The 12,363-nt window shown below is 47.6% G+C and overlaps 1 long non-coding RNA gene across 1 annotated transcript; it reads right to left on the bottom strand.

Moving 5' to 3' along the window:
- Positions 1–8,098: 8,098 nt before the first annotated feature.
- Positions 8,099–8,873, bottom strand: LOC132890284 (uncharacterized). Its single transcript, XR_009655177.1, has 2 exons — positions 8,439–8,873; positions 8,099–8,158 (listed from the first exon to the last, which is right to left on the bottom strand). It is a non-coding gene; the product is annotated as an uncharacterized LOC132890284 (long non-coding RNA).
- Between the last annotated feature and the right edge of the window lie 3,490 nt (positions 8,874–12,363).

The raw sequence follows: 12,363 nt of genomic DNA, 5'->3' as shown, positions 1-12,363 counted from the left end.
ACAGAATCACTCTCTACCATTCTTGGCTGTCACATCCCAGCAACCCCTTCCCTATGTATACTTGGTGATACAACCGCAATCAATATAAGCACCTCATGCAATAAAATACTGCTAGTAGCACTGACTATCACCAAGAAAACAATCCTCATGAACTGGAAATCAAGGAATACTGTACACATCACTCATTGGAAAAATTTGTTATCAGATTATATATCATTGGACAATATATCCACTCCAAACTTAAACAACACTCAGGATACATCCTCCCCTTGGACACCCTTCATCACCTTCTTACAGTTATGACCTGACCCTCTGTGCCTGAGATCCAACTCACAACTTTACATCCACATGTAAATAGCTATATAAAATAGGGTGGCGGATGGTAGCTGGAACCATTATTTTTACTATTATATATATATATATATATATATATATATATATATATATATATATATCACTAGACTCAAGAATTATTAAATTCTACTGGAAAAATAAGACACCAAGAATCAAACTGACCACTCTACAAAAACCTAAAATACTCAGAGGACTAGAGGTTCCACACTTCCAACATTATGCCCTGGCCAACCAGCTTCGTTACATATACAAATGGTTACATCCCACCCCCTCAGACAACACCTGGTTAGACATAGAACAAACCATTTGCAAGGATATTCAGATCCCAGACCTTCCTTTCTGTAGTCAGTCAGTTAAAAAACATCCATCCTTCAAAGCACTAATAATATCATCTAGTCTGACAGCTTGGTGGAAATTCTATCACATCACTGATTCACCTGTAGCACTGTCAAATCGCACACTGATTTGGAATAACCCCGATTTCACTGTCAACAAAAAAACCACTCAATTTTCTCACATGGATAGGCAAGGGCATCACTCAACTTCATCCCATTATTCAGGACAAAAATCTGGCTTCATTCCCTTGTTTGGTCCAGAGGCACGACATTGAGAGTAAACACTTTTTAGAATACCTACAAATTAAATCATCTATCCAAGCTAAAATTAGTATCCAGACAGCTAACCTAGACATCCCTTCACCAATCATGGAGTTGATCTCTAGCCTATATAATCTCTCTTTCCCCCCTCCTTTTTTTTGGTTTAATTTTTTTCCTCTCCTTTCTCTTTCTCTCTGCCTCTCTCTACTTCACTCATCTCTGTTCTGCCTGGGTCCCATGGGTGGCTCGGGCGCCCCGGTCCTGTCAGGTTGCCACGTGGGACCGGTGTTGGTCGGTGCTGTGGGGTATTCGCGGGTTCTGGGCCCCAGCCACGCACTCGCCCTTTGCGCACACACACATACCTCTTCCTGGCAATAGGCAACAGGCCTTATTCTCTTTTAAATGCAGTACATATTAGTTTGCATACATCATACATCTACCAATAACAAGAACAACAAATAGACTAGGGCAAGCGAGGCATGCAGATGCCTCTTCAGGTCTTTCACTGCACGCCTCGCTTCTTTTAATGCTTACACAATTTAGAGGAGGCATATATCCATGAGTATGCAGGGTTGTTGTGGCATGCAGGGCGAAATCTGGGCAGAGACTCACCCTGAGCGCACACTTCTTTTAATGCAATTGTGGCAGCGGGGGCGTGGTCAAGCACCGGCCTGTGACAGGAGGGCGGAGTCAGGGAAGATAAGTGGCAGAATCACTACACCTGACGGCAATTAACCTGTGTTTGTGTGTCGTCCCAGTGACCGCACCCTACTTAAGGAGGGAGAGCGAGAGCAGAGGAGATCCTCTCCGGACTAGACGCTGACTGTGTGTGTGGCTAGCCCATAGAATTGTTCACTGAAAAGTGTGGCAATAAAGCCTTTTGAAACCCTGATCTCTGTCCTGCCGTCCTCTGTGCTCCACCCACACCTCTTGAACCGTTACAGTGGTGCCGGAACCCGGGACCAGAGTGGAGCACCAGCAGATCAGCCCCATGGAGTCCTCCCCATTCGCCGACCTGGTCCACGCCCTCGCCACGGCCCAGCAAAGCCAGCACCAGGCGCTCGTCACCTTCCGGAAGGAACAGGAGCGACGCTTCGAAGCCCTGGTGCTGGCCCAGCACGAAGACCGCGAGGCGTTCCAGCACCTCCTCGCGTCGGCGGGGTCCACCAGTGCTCCGGCCGCGGGCCCGTCTCCCCTCACCGTTACCAAGATGGGTCCGCAGGACGACCCCGAGGCTTTCATCACGTTATTCGAACAAGTCGCAGAAGCCTCGGGGTGGCCGATGGAGCAGCGGGCGGCGCGCCTTCTCCCCCTCCTAATGGGAGAGGCGCAGCTGCCCACACTACAGCTCCCCGCTGACCGCCGGCTGGCCTACGCGGACCTCCGCCGGGCCGTCCTCCAGCGCGTGGGGCGCACACCAGAGCAACAGCGCCAGTGCTTCCGCGCTTTGCGCTTGGAGGAAGTCGGCCGGCCGTTCGTGTTTGGCCAGCAGCTCCGGGATGCCTGCTGGCGGTGGTTGAGGGCTGACAACCGCGACGCAGAGGGGATCATCGACCAGGTGGTGCTGGAACAATTCATCGCTTGCCTACCAGCAGGAACCGCGGAGTGGGTCCAGTGCCACCGCCCGGTGTCACTGGATCAGGCAGTCGAGCTGACGGAGGATCATTTGGCGGCTGTTCTGGCGGCAGGACAGCAGATGGCGTCTTCTCTTCTCTCCTCTTCTCTCTCTCTCTCTCTCCCCCTCCTTCTGTGTCCCGTCCTCGCCCCATTCCCCCACCGCGGAGATGGGGGCCGGCGCCACCCCAGCTGGCCTGCCGCACCCGCGGTGCCCTCCCATTTCTCCCTTCTGGGTCTGTCTCTCCCCCACCTCAGGTGAGTGAGCCCCAGAACACAGGTGCAGAGGGAAAGCCCGGGCCGGTTTGCTGGCGCTGCGGGGAGCCGGGCCATCTTCAACAGCAGTGCACGGTAATGGAAGTGGGCACGGTGGTTCGGATCCCCGACGCGCCAGAGGCCACCCTCGATCGGGCCGGAGCATATCGCATACCGGTGAGTATCCAGGGGGCTACATATCAGGCGTTGGTGGATTCTGGTTGTAATCAGACCTCAATTCACCAAAGCCTGGTTCAAAATGAGGCATTGGGGGAGCACAGGGGGTGAAGGTGTTGTGTGTGCATGGGGATGTTCACCGCTACCCTTTGGTGTCAGTCCACATTTTTTTCAGAAGGGAAAAAGCCATAGTGAAGGCGGCGGTTAATCCTCGCCTTACCCACTCTTTAAATTTGGGGACTGATTGGCTGGGATTTCGGGATTTAATGACACATTTAGTGAGGAGTGGGTCCTGCCATTTAACAGGGGGAGGTCCCGGTGTCGCTTTGGCGGGAGCAGCTGTCACAGAGCCGTCTACGTCATCCCCGCGTCAGAGTGAGGAGCCGCCGGCTTCTCCTCTCTCTATTGGGGAATCCCTCGCGGATTTCCCATTAGAACAGTCGCAAGATGAGACTCTGAGGCATGCGTTTGACCAAGTGAGAGTAATCGATGGTCAAACACTCCCGCCGAACACCACCCCGTCCTTCCCTCACTTCGCAATTATGAAGGATAGGTTATACCGAGTGACGCAGGACACTCAAACTAAAGAGCGAGTCATGCAACTTTTAATTCTGAAGAGCCGCCGGGAATTGGTATTCCCGGCGGCTCACTTTAATCCCATGGCTGGACACTTAGGGCAGGATAAAACACTAGCCCGAATAATGGCCCGATTCTATTGGCCGGGGATTCGTGGCGATGTCCGTAGGTGGTGTACGGCATGCCGCGAATGCCAGTTAGTAAATCCAGCAGCCATTCCAAAAGCGCCTTTGCGCCCTCTACCGTTAATCGAGACCCCGTTCGAAAGAATTGGGATGGATCTCGTCGGGCCATTAGATCGGTCAGCACGAGGGTACCACTTTATCTTAGTTCTAGTGGACTATGCAACGCGATACCCGGAAGCAGTGCCTCTTCGCAATATCTCAGTACGCAGTATTGTGGAGGCACTCTTCCGCGTTATCTCCTGAGTTGGAATCCCGAAAGAGATTCTGACTGACCAAGGCATCTCGTTTATGTCACGTACACTGAACGAACTGTATAGGTTATTGGGTATTAAGCCAATCCGCACCAGCGTGTATCACCCACAAACGGACGGTTTAGTTGAACGGTTCAACCGCACCCTCAAGAACATAATTAAAAAATTCGTAAGTGAGGACGCACGTAATTGGGATAGATGGCTCGAACCCTTGCTCTTTGCAGTGCGAGAGGTCCCCCAAGCCTCCACGGGGTTCTCCCCGTTTGAATTGTTATACGGGCGTAAGCCGCGCGGCATCCTAGACGTGCTGCGGGAAAACTGGGAGGAGGGACCTTCACCAAGTAAAAACGAAATCCAATACGTTATTGACCTGCGCGCAAAACTCCACATGCTCACGCACCTAACTCAGGAGAATTTGCGGCAGGCCCAAGAACGACAAGCCCGCCTGTACGACAAGGGTACGCACCTTAGGGAGTTCGCACCGGGAGAGAAAGTACTCGTACTGTTGCCCACATCGAGCTCCAAATTAGTCGCCAAGTGGCAAGGACCCTTTGAGGTCACACGGCGAGTCGGGGACATTGACTATGAGGTGAGGCGGACTGATAGGGGCGGGGCGCTACAGATTTACCACCTCAGCCTACTCAAACTCTGGAACAAGGAGGTCCCCGTGGCGTTGGTGTTGGTGGTTCTGGAGAAGGCGGAGCTGGGGCCGGAGGTGCAAAAGGGAACATTGGCATCGCGTACCTCTCCGGTCCCCTGTGGAGACCACCTCTCTCCGACCCAACTCGCGGAGGTTGCCCAGTTGCAGACCGAGTTTTCAGATGTGTTCTCGCCCCTGCCCGGCCGCACCAACCTCATAGAGCACCACATTGAGATGCCCCTGGGGGTGGTAGTGTGTAGCCGCCCTTACAGGTTACCCGAGCACAAGAAAAAAGTGGTTCGGGAAGAACTCGAGGCCATGCTCGAAATGGGCATCGTCGAGGAGTCCCACAGTGACTGGAGCAGCCCGGTGGTCTTGGTACCCAAGGCCGACGGGTCGGTCCAGTTCTGTGTGGACTATAGAAAAGTCAACGCGGTGTCTAAGTTTGATGCATACCCAATGCCTCATATTGATGAGTTGCTCGATTGGCTAGGCACGGCTCGTTTTTACTCGACGCTGGATTTAAAAAAGGGTTATTGGCAGATTCCCTTGACTCCATTATCCTGGGAAAAAACAGCCTTTTTCCACACCGTTCGGCTTGCACCAATTCGTCACACTTCCATTTGGGCTGTTTGGGGCACCTGCTACGTTTCAGTGGCTGATGGACAGGGTCCTCCGCCCCCACGCCACCTATGCGGCCGCATACCTCGATGATATCATCATTTATAGTAATGACTGGCAGCGGCACTTACAACACCTGAGGGCCGTCCTTAAGTCACTGAGGCGAGCGGGTCTCACAGCCAACCCAAAGAAGTGTGTGATTGGGCGGGTGGAAGTACGGTATCTGGGCTTCCACTTGGGCAATGGGCAGGTGCGTCCCCAAATTAACAAGACAGCAGCAATTGCGGCCTGCCTGAGGCCCAAGACCAAAAAGGGGGTGAGACAGTTCCTGGGGCTGGCTGGCTACTATCGTAGGTTTATACCTAATTATTCGGACGTCACCAGCCCGCTGACTGATCTCACTAAAAAGGGGGCACCAGATCCGGTCCAGTGGATGGAGCAATGCCAGCAGGCTTTCTCTGAGGTAAAGGCTACACTGTGTGGGGGGCCACTATTACACTCCCCTGACTTTTCTCTCCCTTTTATGTTGCAGACCGATGCGTCGGACAGAGGGCTGGGGGAGGTTTTGTCCCAGGAGGTGGAGGGGGAGGACCGCCCCGTCCTGTACATTATCAGGAAGCTTTCAGTGCGTGAGGGGCGCTACAGCACTATCGAGAAGGAGTGTCTGGCGATCAAGTGGGCGGTCCTCACCCTCCGCTACTACCTGCTGGGGCGCCCTTTCACCCTCTGTTCGGACCACGCGCCCCTCCAGTGGCTCCACCGCATGAAGGATGCCAACGCGCAGATCACCCGTTGGTATCTGACACTCCAACCCTTCAATTTTAAGGTGGTCCACAGGCCAGGGGCGCAGATGGTCGTGGCGGACTTCCTCTCCCGTCAAGGGGGGGGAGTCGGCTGCAGGCCGGACGGCCGCCTGGCCTGAGTCGGGCGGTGGAGGTATGTGGCAGCGGGGGCGTGGTCAAGCACCGGTCTGTGACAGGAGGGCGGAGTCAGGGAAGGTAAGTGGCAGAATCACTACACCTGACGGCAATTAACCTGTGTTTGTGTGTCTTCCCAGTGACCACACCCTACTTAAGGAGGGAGAGCGAGAGCAGAGGAGATCATCTCCGGACTAGACGCTGACTGTGTGTGTGGCTAGCCCATAGAATTGTTCACTGAAAAGTGTGGCAATAAAGCCTTTTGAAACCCTGATCTCTGTCCTGCCGTCCTCTGTGCTCCACCCACACCTCGTGAACCGTTACAGTAATACATTAGAGAAAGCCCACAATATAGCCATTTACATTCTTATATAGGACAAATACGGCATGTTGCGTGATGGTCTGGAGTTGAGGTGTGGTGGGTCGTGGGGCGGAGGTGCTGGGGGCCAAGGGCCATGGGCTGGTTAGCACGCAGGGCCTTACCTCTGCGGTCTCATTGTGGTATATCTTGTGCGGGGGCGGGACAACACTGTGGTCATACTTGGGTGCCCAGGCAATCCTTATAATCAGTCAGTTAATCAATTTTTTTCTTATTCTTATCCCTATTCTTATTTCTCTTATTATCCTACATAAAGATAATATTACTCATTTCCTTTGTAACCCTCCTTCTCTGCGATCTAGCCTCCATCTCCCCGGTCCAACAGTAAGTCAGTACTACTCCTTATACACACACACACACACACACACACACACACACACACACAGACATCTCCATATACACATTATTCCTCACTTTTAATTTTGGTTTTTCACTCAATTTTAAATTCGATGTTGTGTTTGAATTCTGTTTTTTTGTGTAGTTGTATTGTCATTGTTTTGTATAATTGTATTGTATATGAATAAAAAGATAGATAGATAGATAGATAGATAGATAGATAGATAGATAGATAGATAGATAGATAGATAAGATAGAACTTTATTGATCCCTTTGGTAGGGTTCCCTCAGGGAAATTAAAATTCCAGCAGCATCATTACAGGATCAACAGAGAATAGAAAGTAGAGAAAACGTCTAGATAAATTAAGTATTAACATCTACTAATATAAAAAAATAAAATATCAAAAAAGTCTAGCAGGAGAGGTATTGCACATTGTCCAGTATTGCTTTTTGTCAGGCTAGGCTACTGCTCCTTCCCATCCTCTGTTCTCCTGTTACCCCCCCCCAGAGAGGAGTTGTACAGTCTGATGGCATGAGGGACAAAGGAGTTTTTAAGTCTGTTAGTCCTGCACTTGGGAAGGAGCATTCTGTCACTGCACAGGCTCCTCTGGTTGCTGATGACAGTGTGCAGAGGGTGACTAGCATCGTCCATGATGTTCAGTACCCAGATAGCAGAGGGTCGTTGATTCGACGTGGAATCATCGGCATGTTCTTCGACCTATACGCCGTCGAATCACTGTCGATCACCGACGTTGATTCAACACCGCTTTGCTCATACGAGTTTCCGTTGAAACGACGTTGAAAAGTGGCTGGTGGTCGACAGAGAATAGACCCCCTTTCACCCTTTATTCAACTACGTATTTCGGTCGATTTATAGTTGAATTTTCGGCGATGATTCATCCAACTTTACTTCCTGTTTTATGTACAACAGGAAGGCTACAAATTAAGCAAAACAGGCTAAATTAAACTAGCTAACAATAAAGCATCGGGGCTCTTGCCTAGGATGAACACACACATGCATACTTCAACCATGAAAGTGAAACTTAATTTATAATCAATGTGCGTAGGCTACGTCCTGTTTAATGTACAACAGGATATAAAAATGCATGCAACAATGCACCTCTCCTAATGTTTGTCAAGCTATCTAATGAGGCATAACTTTTAACATTTATAAGGAACAGAACACACTTGAACAAGTTCTTAGAAACATTTTATGATTTATTTATAATTGTGGCCTATTCCTCCTGCGGCGCAGACCTGTACATGGAAACAGAAAAACATAACCAAAATGAATTTGATGCAGCATTGATAAAGAAAGTCAGCAGTAGGCTATGGGTTTCTAAATGCCACCCTACCTCATTATTTGGACATGGGGAAAAACTATATTTAAAATCCAAAGAGGGATGGAGGGAGGAAAATTAAAACAAAAGAAAGAAATGAAATATAGAGTAGAGAATATTTGATAAAATTAAGGATGTTTTTATTCAGTAAACATTTAAAAAAAAATGTTCTACAACACTCTAACCTAGTGACTTACCAGTAACAAAATAGACTTGAAGTATTCAGATCCGCTCTGCATAAAGCAGCTAAATCCTCTCTCTGTCTCCCGGCAGAAAGCTCCTTGGTTTGCTTGTGTCTCAATCACAGCTGGTATTCTGTAGAAAGACTTCTTTTCACCTTTCCCATCAGCTTTGTTAGAACACCCTAACACAGCACAAAAGTTTACCATTGTAGGTTTATGATGAACCAAGTGCCTCGTGGGTTCACATACCGCGCGCTGCCGTTATTTCCCCCAAATCACGAGTTTGTTGGTCTTCCAATGTGGCGCAGGGTTTGTTTACTTCCGGTTTCGGGTGACGTCAGTGAAAGGGGTCTAATGGGGGCATTACCGCCACCCACTGGATTGGGGTGTAAAGCAGTCTGAACAAAACGTGTAAACATAAACATAGGAGAAATGAACCCGTTTTTCTAACTCGTCCTCACTTAGTCTACTTTTCTTTTTTGATTAGTCTGGATTTGATATTGTAAATTTAAATGTGAATCAATGTATATTCATCGGACATGAACAAATGAATAAATCTTGAGTAATCTTGAGGCGTGTGTGTCCGGGGCGCGGTGTCGCGGGGGGGGGGGATCGAACGAACCCTCCGATCCCCCCTGGCTACGGGCAGTTGCTCATCCTACCAATGTTGAAAACTGGCCGGCAAAAGTGACGATGGTTCAACGTCGTATATTCAACCTTCTCTGACGGTCGACAGATCAACCTTTACCCACGTTGATTCAACGGTGATAAATCGACCCTCTCAGACGGCGGAGAAATCGACGTTTCACGGCGCCGTTTCAACGTTGATTTTCTGACGTACGACGGAAACCGACCATTCTGACCAAAACTCTACGTCGTTTCAACGACCCTCTGCTATCGGGGTAGTTTGTCCATAGTCCTCTTCTCTGCCACCATCACCATAGAGTCCAGCTTCATGCCAACCACAGAGCCGGCCCAACTGAGCAGTTTGTCCAGCCTGGATGTCTCCTTTTTGGATGTGCTGCCCCCCCAGCACACCACAGTGTAAAACAGGACACTGGCGACCACAGACTGATAGAACATCCACAGGAGTTTCCTGCAGATGTTAAAGGATTGCAGCCTCCTCAGGAAGTACAGCCTGCTCTGTACCTTCCTGTACAGGTGGTTGGTGTTACAAGTCCAGTCCAGCTTACTGTCCAGCCACAGCCCGAGGTACTTGTAGGAATCCACAGCCTCCACCTTGACTCCCTCGATCAGAACTGGTCGTAACCTTGGTCTGGACCTCCCAAAGTCAATGACCAGCTCCTTGGTCTTCAAGGTGTTGAGCTGCAGATGGTTCCTATTGCACCAAATGGCAAAGTCTCTCACCAGGCTCCTATACTCCTCCTCTCTGTTGTCCCTGATACACCCCACTATGGCTGTGTCATCAACGAACTTCTGAATGTGACACATCTCTGAGTTGTAGCAGAAATCTGCGATGTACAGGGTGAAGAGAAGAGGGGCCAGCACCATGCCCTAGGGTGCAGTGTCAGACGTGGTGTCCTTCAGCCTGATGTATAGTAGAGTGGGGTAATACGCCCCCATGGGGTAATATGCCCCTGGCCTGTTTTACCCAAAATAACCACCAGATGGCACAAAGTTACATTTCTATTGTTGCTGTGGGCTGGCTTGACAACGGGGATATAAAAATATCCACTGTGGATCGCATATCAGCAATGCAGCGGAGAGAAATCAAATTTCATGGTAAGTGATATAATTTTCAGATATCAGTAAAACTGTATTTAGATAGCTGCTATTTCGTCAGATATCACAGCTGTGTATGTGGTATGAGTAGACAAGTCAGTACGTTAAAAAAAATACATTAGGTATAAAAAGTTGAATCACATTTTGAAAGTAAGACCCTTTTTTGTAAAAGTGTAGTCTGTGGGGTAAAACGCCCCCTTAATGGTGGGGTAAATGGCCCCCAGGGGGCATCATTTCCTTTTATCATAATTACTGTATTTCATACATTTCTGAATAGCAGATACATAGTTTTTAATAACATCTCACTTACCTGGTTGAGTAAAGCAAGTAATTTGAACTTAATATTAAAAATAATTGAAATAAAAAAAATTGAAATTAAAATGCGAAATATAATAAAATAATGCATCTATTCATTAATTCAGGGATATTTTCTTGTTTCTTTCACATTATAGGCTTAAGTAAACACTTTTGCTATCCAAACAGCTTTTTTTGAGTGAGGGGGCCTATTGCTGTTAAAAAAAAAAAAAAATAATAAGTATTAACTTTAGGCAAACTTTAGGTGGCATTATTGTTCATGTCACTGTTGTCAAAAACTATGATTAAAACTAAACACATGGTTCATTTCAACTTGGAGAAAAACTGAATTTTCCTTAAGGGGGGCTTTTTCCCCCACTCTACTCTACTGTGGCCTGTAGGTGAGGTAGCTGGAGATCCAGGTGACCAGGCAGGGGTCCACTTGCATCCTATTCAGTTTGTCCTGAAGCATAAGGGGCTGTATATATATATATATATATATATATATATATATATATATATATATATATATATATGCTGGGTGTGATTTGCTGGGGGGGACAGGGGGGATCATCCCCCCCTCTGGTTTTTATCTCTGCTGAAAAAAAAATCCTCGGGGACAACCCCGTCAATAAAGCAAACAAGCCAAAAAAAAAGTTGACATGACAGGCATGTTGTGACACAGTTTTCTATGGTCTACATTGCACTCACTTTCAAAATGACCCGAAGTGGCAGCTTTGATGTTCACGAACGTCCCCAGCAAATAGATACATTGTAGATAATAACAATATCTTTGCGTTCTATGCAGGGATGCAAACAGCGCGCCTTTTGGCGGATGCCGCCTTTTTCATGGCCGATTTTTTTTTAGGGGGGGCGTTGGAGTGTCTGATTATAATTTCAAAGTAAATTCTGTATTAAAATTACTAAATAAGCAAATCCGTTACAGTCCATGAAACAGGAAGTATAAGGATGAGAAAAAAACAGTTTAAATCGGAAAGCTGCGCACAATGTGAACTGCGCCATCAGAGCAAACTGTTCATTTAGTATTCATGTATTTTAGTGATTTTCGAGTCACTGTCCATTTAATCCGGAGGGAGAGAAACATCACAGCAACGCGACAAGCAATGCGAACTTTGTTGTGTTAGTGTTCGTGTATTTAGTCAGAGAGATAGGAAGATGAATTTACTATCTCTGGTTTAGTGTTCGTTTTCATTTAGTGTTATTCATTTGATATCATCAGATGTTATTGAGCTGTTAGCCTATTGTTACCTTAATTTTGTGACGTTTCATGATTAAAAAAAAAATCCCCCCTTCTGGTTTTTTGACAAATCGCACCCTGTATATATATATATATGTGTGTGTGTGTGTGTGTGTGTGTGTGTGTGTGTGTGTGTGTGTATCCACAACACATACCTAAATATCTTGTTTTCATTTTATTTCTTTTATTTGCAGCTTACGTGATACATTTTCATCTGTGGATGCTTGGACACCAGTGAAATTGGGGAGACTGAAGAAAGCCTTCATCAACAAAAGCAGACACCATGCTGCTAGATCCAGTTTGTCAGATGATACCCCAATATGGTCCATGCCCATTCCTATCAGTGTTAATTTTTTGTTTCAGCTGAGGTTGAGGCATTAAAATTTTGCACATTTGGGAATTTGCTTCTGTTTAAAGATCTATGAATTGGGCCTCTGCTTATTTGTGCAGCTTGGTAAAAATTACATGCTGTTAATTTCTGTGTAACTTGGTGGCTTCTATGCAGTCGTGGTGGTGATGTTCATGTGATGGTGCATCATAGCTGATGAAATGGAGAGGAAACACTGCTGATGTGTTCAGCACTATCAGTTTCCATTTAACTTTTTATTTCCCTTTTCAGTGAACATCTGTTTGGATGGAAGTTTT

Source organism: Neoarius graeffei, chromosome 8 (assembly GCF_027579695.1).
Source record: "Neoarius graeffei isolate fNeoGra1 chromosome 8, fNeoGra1.pri, whole genome shotgun sequence".
Taxonomy (NCBI): Eukaryota; Metazoa; Chordata; class Actinopteri; order Siluriformes; family Ariidae; genus Neoarius; species Neoarius graeffei.
The sequence above is the reverse complement of the archived record's forward strand: the minus strand, read 5'-3'. Positions and strand labels throughout refer to the sequence as shown.